Genomic DNA, 7,283 nt, shown 5'->3' with positions numbered 1-7,283 from the left:
ATATGGACAATGCAAATGAGAAAAAGATGCCTGTGTAAATATTATCTTATCCAATTCACCATTTTTTAAATTTTAATAACTTAATCAAAACTGGAAAAAGTATCAGGGATTAGAACACACTTATTCATAATAACATTCAGTATTAATAATGATCTTAAAAATTTCCAAATCCAAGGGCACAGACTAGCTCTAATAAAAAGAAAAACAAAACAGGCACAAGATTCATCCATGTAATTTTTTTCAAGACAGCTAGTTCTTTGAGAATCATGTTCGATGTGGTTGAGTTATATTCACCATATACCTCAGCTCTTCCCCATCAACCAAACTTGGTGAACTTTTTTCCTTTAAATCCTTCAAGACCATTGTCTATGCCTACACATTCTTGTTTCAGCCAGTCTCAGAGCTAGTCCCATATGGTGGGATTAGCAATATTTTACCTGCTTGTTCTGCAGTTTAAATTCTTCACATCCTGATTGTATTTCCCCACCTCATTTCCTCCCAATCCCCTCCCTCCCTTATCCCCTCTCCCTCCCTTCCTTAGTACTCAGACAAGACTAATATGTGGTACCCAATATTCTTGTATATATGCCTTCTACTAGAATGTGGATGACTTGCAAAGGGATACATGTTAAAACAATGAATGAATCAAACACACAAAGAAAAAAACAAATAAAAACTGAGTTTAAAAAGTCTATTTTAAGAAAACATTTTTTAGGAAAAACAAAGTTTTCTTAATGTGTATTTTATATCCTTAACTTTCTTTCCCTAGTTGACTTGTATTTTCTTTTTATCCTATCATGTTGATATGATATCTTCACATTATTTTCTTCATTAAAAATATTTTTTTAAAAAAGATATTTTGAGTTGTTTTAACATATACATTTATGTTATTACAAATGAATAAAATAAACTTCATATGGCTGGAAGAACCATGAAACAATCAGGAATTATATAACTGTTACATTCATAGTGATTTGGCTATTTGTATTTGGCAAATTTGAAGCAGACATAATTCCAATCTTGTTGAGTCTAAAATTCTGAATGAAAATCAATGTGTATCATTTCTCATCTCTATTAACTTCATACATCTATCTACAATTGACAATGGCTTCTCAATGAGAGGTGAGACTTCATGCCCACCTTTCTTCTTCATTCTGGGATTTGGTATGGCTTGAGTTTACACAAATATTGTGCATGGCATCACAACTGCTGTGGGATCATATGTACAACTTGCTTGCTGGGAACAGAAAACACTCTTTTGTTGTAGTTATTTACTATCTCTGGCTCTTAACACCTTTTTCAGTTTCTTTTCCACAACGGTCCATGAGCTTTTGGAAAACGGAGTATAGTATATATGTTCCATTTAGGACTGATCATTCTGAAGACTCTTATTCTCTACATTTTAGACATTTGTATGCTTATGCGTAAGTCATTATATGCTGTAATAACCATTATTTTAAATGTAGAAAGCCTCAAAGCATTTCTGAAAAAATATTGGTAACAAGAAAACAGTGTCACTATATCAACTCTTATTCAAATAGTGCTTGAAGTTATAGCTAGGGATGTCATGAAAGGAAAGCAAACCAAAGAGATACGAATAGGAAAGGAAGAATTTATTTATTATGCATACAGAGTTCTGCCTGCATGTGCATCTACAGGCCAGAAGAGGGCACCCGATCTCATTATAGAAGGTTGTGAGCCACCCTGTGGTTGCTGGGAACTGAACTCAGGACCTCTGGATTAGCAGTCAGTGTTCTTAACCTCTGAGCCATCTGTGGTACATATACACTATGGAATACTACTCAGCTATTAAAAACAAGGAATTCCCGAAATTTGTGGATAAATGGATTGAGCTAGAAATGATCATAATGAGTGAGTTAACCCAGAAGCAGAAAGAATCAAATGGTATATACTCACTTATATCTGCATACTAGCCCAAGGGGCATGTCCCACGAAAGCCTTCACTTACCAGGAAACTGGGACAGAGGGGAAGGCATCCTATTGGGACTCTAAATGAGAGACGCATGGGAGAACAGCAAAATAAAAGGATCCAGAGGGTCCTAGAAATCTACAAGTAGAACAATATGATAGGCAGATTTGGGCCCAGGGGTCCCGCTCAAACTAAGGCACCAGCCAAGGACAATACAGGAGGTAAACTTTAAACCCCTTCCCAGATCTAGCCAATGGTCAGAATATTCTCCACAGTTGAGTGGAGAGTGTGATACGACTTTCTCACATACTCTGGTGCCTCACATTTGACCATGTCCCCTGGAGGGGGAGACCTGGTGGCACTCAGAGGAAGGACAGCAAGTAGCCAAGAAGAGACTTGATACCCTATGAGAATATATAGGGGGACGTAATCCCCCTCAGGAACAGTCATAGGGGAGGGGAATAATGGGAAAATGGGGGGGGGGAGGAATGGGAGGATACAAGGGATGGGATAAACATTGAGATGTAACAAGAATAAATTAATAAAAAAAAAAAAAAAAAAAAAAAAAGGAAAGGAAGAATTCAGCATACTTTTATTTAAAAATTATATGATTCTATATATGAGACCCTAGATTTTCTTATAGAAAACTCTTAGAGCTAATAAATGCTTTCATCAAAGTGCTTGGATATAATAGCTTTCCTATATGTCAATAACAAACACACAAAAGAAATAGGTAAGTTATCACATTTACAATTTTCTAAAAAACAAACAAACAAAAACAGAAACAAAACTCCCTGAAAGCTTGTAGCAACTCTAGTAAAGTACTCAAAAGACATCTGCAATGAAAATAAACTATTTTTACTTGTCCAAAGCTTCCCAGTCTGAGTCTAAACATCTTGCAATGTTTTACCTACTTAGGGGCTAAGACTTTTTAGGTTCTGGTCAAGATTTAATTTTGCTTAAAGAAATTACCTGAATTTAGCAGCTGATTTCTTAATCCAGTCCAACATGCTCTCTTGTGGATCCAGAAAATTCTTACCAGCCCTTTCCATGCTTTGAGTCCAGGAAAAGATAAGGGGCCTTGCAGAAGATGGGCAGATGGATTTCACCTTTGTGCACTCATCCAAGTAACTCATTTCATATCAATGGATGGAGAAAAGCCTTTAGCTCGCAGACTGAAGCACCCTGTACAGATCCTCTGTGTAAATAGTATAGCGTTCAGTTTACTCTTTTTATGAACTCCTGAGTATGTGAGTGAGTGGGTCTCTGATTAGTGTGCCTTCTCTTTGGTCCTTTTCCTTCTGTTAATTTGACGTGTCCAACTTTTATTTTGTTATGTATTGTTGTTATGTGTTAGCAACCTACTCTTTTCTAATAAGAGACAGAAAAGGGGTGTATTGGTATAAGAAAGAGTGTGGGGTGCTGGAGGCTGCAAAGAAGGAAAAAGAAAGAAAGACAGAAAGATAAAGAAAGGAAGAAGGAAGGAAGAAGGAAAGATCAGTGGAGCATCTCTTGAACTTGTGCTTGTAATTCTCACCTGGTTCTTATTTTTTGTGTACAGGCAGACAATAATCCAAAAAGATTTCCTCTCTGAAACAACTCAAAGATTTAATGAAGTCCTTAACACAAGAGAAATAGCCATGGAGGAAAATCCCTGAACCTCAGGCTCAGAGGCAGTTGCTAGAAGAACTTAATGTGGTTTATCGGCATGAGTTTCAGGCTATCTTCTCCTTGTCTCTTGATGTCCTCGTCTTCAGTTATGTATAGAAAGATGTAACCAGGAGTGGATATCTCTCTCTGTCAGGAAAGCCCTCCATCATTAAATGCTATATTTTGTGGATCTCTGAAGAGTTTGAAAACCAACTCTCTATCTATTCTTACAATTATCAATCTATTTCTTTGAAGACATATACAGGAAACTAAACAAGCCTGGGCTATGTCCAAGTAAATTAGTATCTAGTAAGATTTATAGGTAATTAAATACAAACTTTTATCTCTGATCTTCCTCAACAGGTTATTAATAGTTTTCATAAGACTTTAACTTTTTGAATGAGTGGCTACAGCTGATTCTATTTTCTCATTCAATGTCTAATTTAGTCTAAACCGTAAAGACTCCATTACTGTCCAAATCAGAATTTCCAAACCTGAAGACTGGACAGGCTTATCAAACTTTTAAAAATCTTTCACAGCATTTCAACTTGTGCAACTTTGTGCCCTGTTTTCCCCCAGTTTCTTTCCTTTCCCCCCAGTTTCTTTCTTTTTTTTTTTTTTTTTTTTTTTTTTTTTTTTTTTTTTGGTTTTTCGAGACAGGGTTTCTCTGTGTAGCCTTGGCTGTCCTGGACTCACTTTGTAGACCAGGCTGGCCTCGAACTCACAGCGATCCGCCTGCTTCTGCTTCCTGAGTACTGGGATTAAAGGCGTGCGCCACCACGCCCGGCTTCCTCCCCCCCCCCCCCCCCGAGTTTCATTACTTTGTTCCCAAGATACCAGTCAGCACAAGAAATACTTTGTCTTTGGTTCTGGCTACTCTTCAACTCACCATGTTCCTCCATGAACCTTTTTTTTTTTTTTTTTTTTCAGAACGACACTGGCCTCAAAGTTGTTTAATTCAGTAGAAGCCTTAATGAATATAGCAGATCATTTCTCATCTCATTCTTTGATTAGTTGTGAAAACATCAGTTATTTGTGGATTTTTGTTTTTGCTCTTTTACTTTGTTGCTGGAAATTCCTCATTACTAGGCCTCAAAATGCTTGAATGTAGAAATAAATAATTAGGAATGAGTAATTAACAAGGTAAACGTTAGAATGAGTAGAAAAATAAATCTAGGATGTCCCTTGACATAAAATCTCTTAACACACACATGAAGGGAAATGAATACTAATAACTGAAACAAGGAAGATGGAATAGCATCTACACTATTCTAATCTCCTTTCTTCTGCTCTTAGCTTGTCCCTGCTCTTCTGTACACCGAAGCCTTAAGGCACAAGCAAGATAATATGCTTTCTTACTGGAACTCCATCCGTAGGTCCACCTTCAGTCTTTTTTCAGGTCTTCCATTGTAATTTCCCTTCATTGGGGTCTTTGCGCATTGCATAATATTTGGAAGGGAATTACAAAGGTCCAAAAGAATCCCAATGACTCGTTCTCCATGTGTTCTTCATTCTGAGTGTGTGGAATCATTTTACAATGAACAACTAGTAGACAGCAAGCCAGAAAAGATAGAAGAGGGGGCTATTTCATGTGGATATAGATTAGTACTGGTACTTAGAATATATTGAGGGCAATTGTATAGTAGATAGAAGTTAATAATCTGAATTTCATTCTTAGTAGATTTTAGCTCTTCCTGGCAGCGTGTCTGTTTAAATAAAATAAAAAATAAACTACAAAGTCCTGCTTAGCAATACATTCACAAGGGTTTGTGTGTGTGTGTGTGTGTGTGTGTGTGTGTGTGTGTGTGTGTGTGTGTGCACCAAAATGACCATTGGCTATGTTGAAACTCTAGGCATGACATTTCAATCAACTCATGAAACAGAGATGTGGTTTTTAACAAAGACCCACGTAATGATAATGAAATAAACAGAATTAGATTCTGGTAGCTATATCTATGTTAATGGTAATGAGGCTGTTAATATTATAGAAGAAGCAGAGCCACCAGACTCTATTGAGAGTCCAGTCATAACCTCCTCATGCCTCACTTGCCAAGTTATCCTACATTAGCTATATGAGGTCTTTAGGAAGAGGTGCTAGAGAATACATGAGGTTAGGTGAGAGAAGCATGGGAGAATGGGGAAATAGGGAAATAGAAGGATCCAGAAGGTCCTAGAAACCTACAAGAAGAACATTATGATGGGCAGATCTGGGCCCAGGGTCCTGTTCAAACTATGGCACCAGCCAAGGACAACACATGCAGTAAACTTCGAACCTCTACCCAGATCTAGCAAATGGACCAGACATTCTCCACAGTTGAGTGGAGAGTGGGGTCTGACTTTCACACGAACTCTGGTGCCCCAAATTTGACCATGTCCCCTGGATGTGGAAGCCTGGTGGCACTCAGAGGAAGGATAGCAGGCTACCAAGAAGAGACTTAATACCCTATTAGCATATACAGAGGGAGGAGGACCTCCTTAGTCACAGTCATAGGGGAGGGAAGTAAGGGGAAAATGGGAGGGAGGGAGGAATGGGAGGATACAAGGGATGGGCTAACAACTGAGATGTAATATGAATAAATTAATAAAATATACTTTAAAATGTTAACTGGCAATTGGGGGATTCTATAGTTGGTGAAGCTTCTGTGAGTCATTATCCATACTCTATTGCTACTTTTGGTGATGATACTTTCGAGTTGCTTAGCCTCTAAGTAACTCCAATAAAATTATTTGCTCACCAAGCTGAGTTTGGATAGATTATTTTCTCTAGTTTGCCAGTGCTCTCTCAATCTATTTTGATTGTCACATGACAGCTGCTTGAGCAATCCTAGTACCTCATTATTACTAAGTTGAAAGCAATATAAATATATATGTATATATATGAACATATATATATATATATATATACATGTTCCTATAAAGACATTCACTTAATAATATATTCTTCTTATAATATATAAATTAGACTAATATTAATTTTTGTCCATTTTGTGTGATACAATGAAAACTAATTAAGTACTTGCAGTATACCTATGGTTTATCTTCTGACAACACTGCCTGCCATTTCTACTAACTCAGAAAAAGGTCAAAGCAGACAGAATTTTTTAAGCTGCAGTTTGCTGAAAATATTACTTGTTTCCCAAAGAGAGTAAAATTATTTAATTAATAGATAGTAGTAATAATGAGTATAATAACTTTACTGATGATAAAAGTATTGATAACGCATTGAATCTTTATATTTTTCATGTCCTTAAAAGTTCACTTAAATCTCAAACAATTACATAATAAAGAATCATAATAGTATTTTTTTTAGTATGTTGTGGACTCTAGATGAGAGAAGCATGGGAGAATAGCAAAGTAGAAGGATCCAGAGGGTCTTAGAAACCTACAAGAAGAACATTATGATAGCCAGATTTGGGCCCAGGGGTCCCACTCAAACTAAGGCATCAGCCAAGGATAACACAGGCAGTAAACTTTAAACCCTTACCCAGATCTAGTCAGTGGGCAGAACATTCTCCACAGTCGAGTTGAGAGTGGGGTATGACTTTCACACATACTCTGGTGCCTCATATTTGACCATGTCCCCTGGAGGGGGAGACCTGGTGGCACTCAGAGGAAGGATAACAGGCTACCAAGAAGAGACTTGATACCCTATGAGCAGATACAGGGGGAGGAAATCCCCCTCAGGAACAGTCATAGGGGAGGG

This window comes from Acomys russatus, chromosome 4 (genome assembly GCF_903995435.1).
Source record: "Acomys russatus chromosome 4, mAcoRus1.1, whole genome shotgun sequence".
Classification (NCBI taxonomy): domain Eukaryota; kingdom Metazoa; phylum Chordata; class Mammalia; order Rodentia; family Muridae; genus Acomys; species Acomys russatus.
This window is presented reverse-complemented; position numbering follows the sequence as displayed.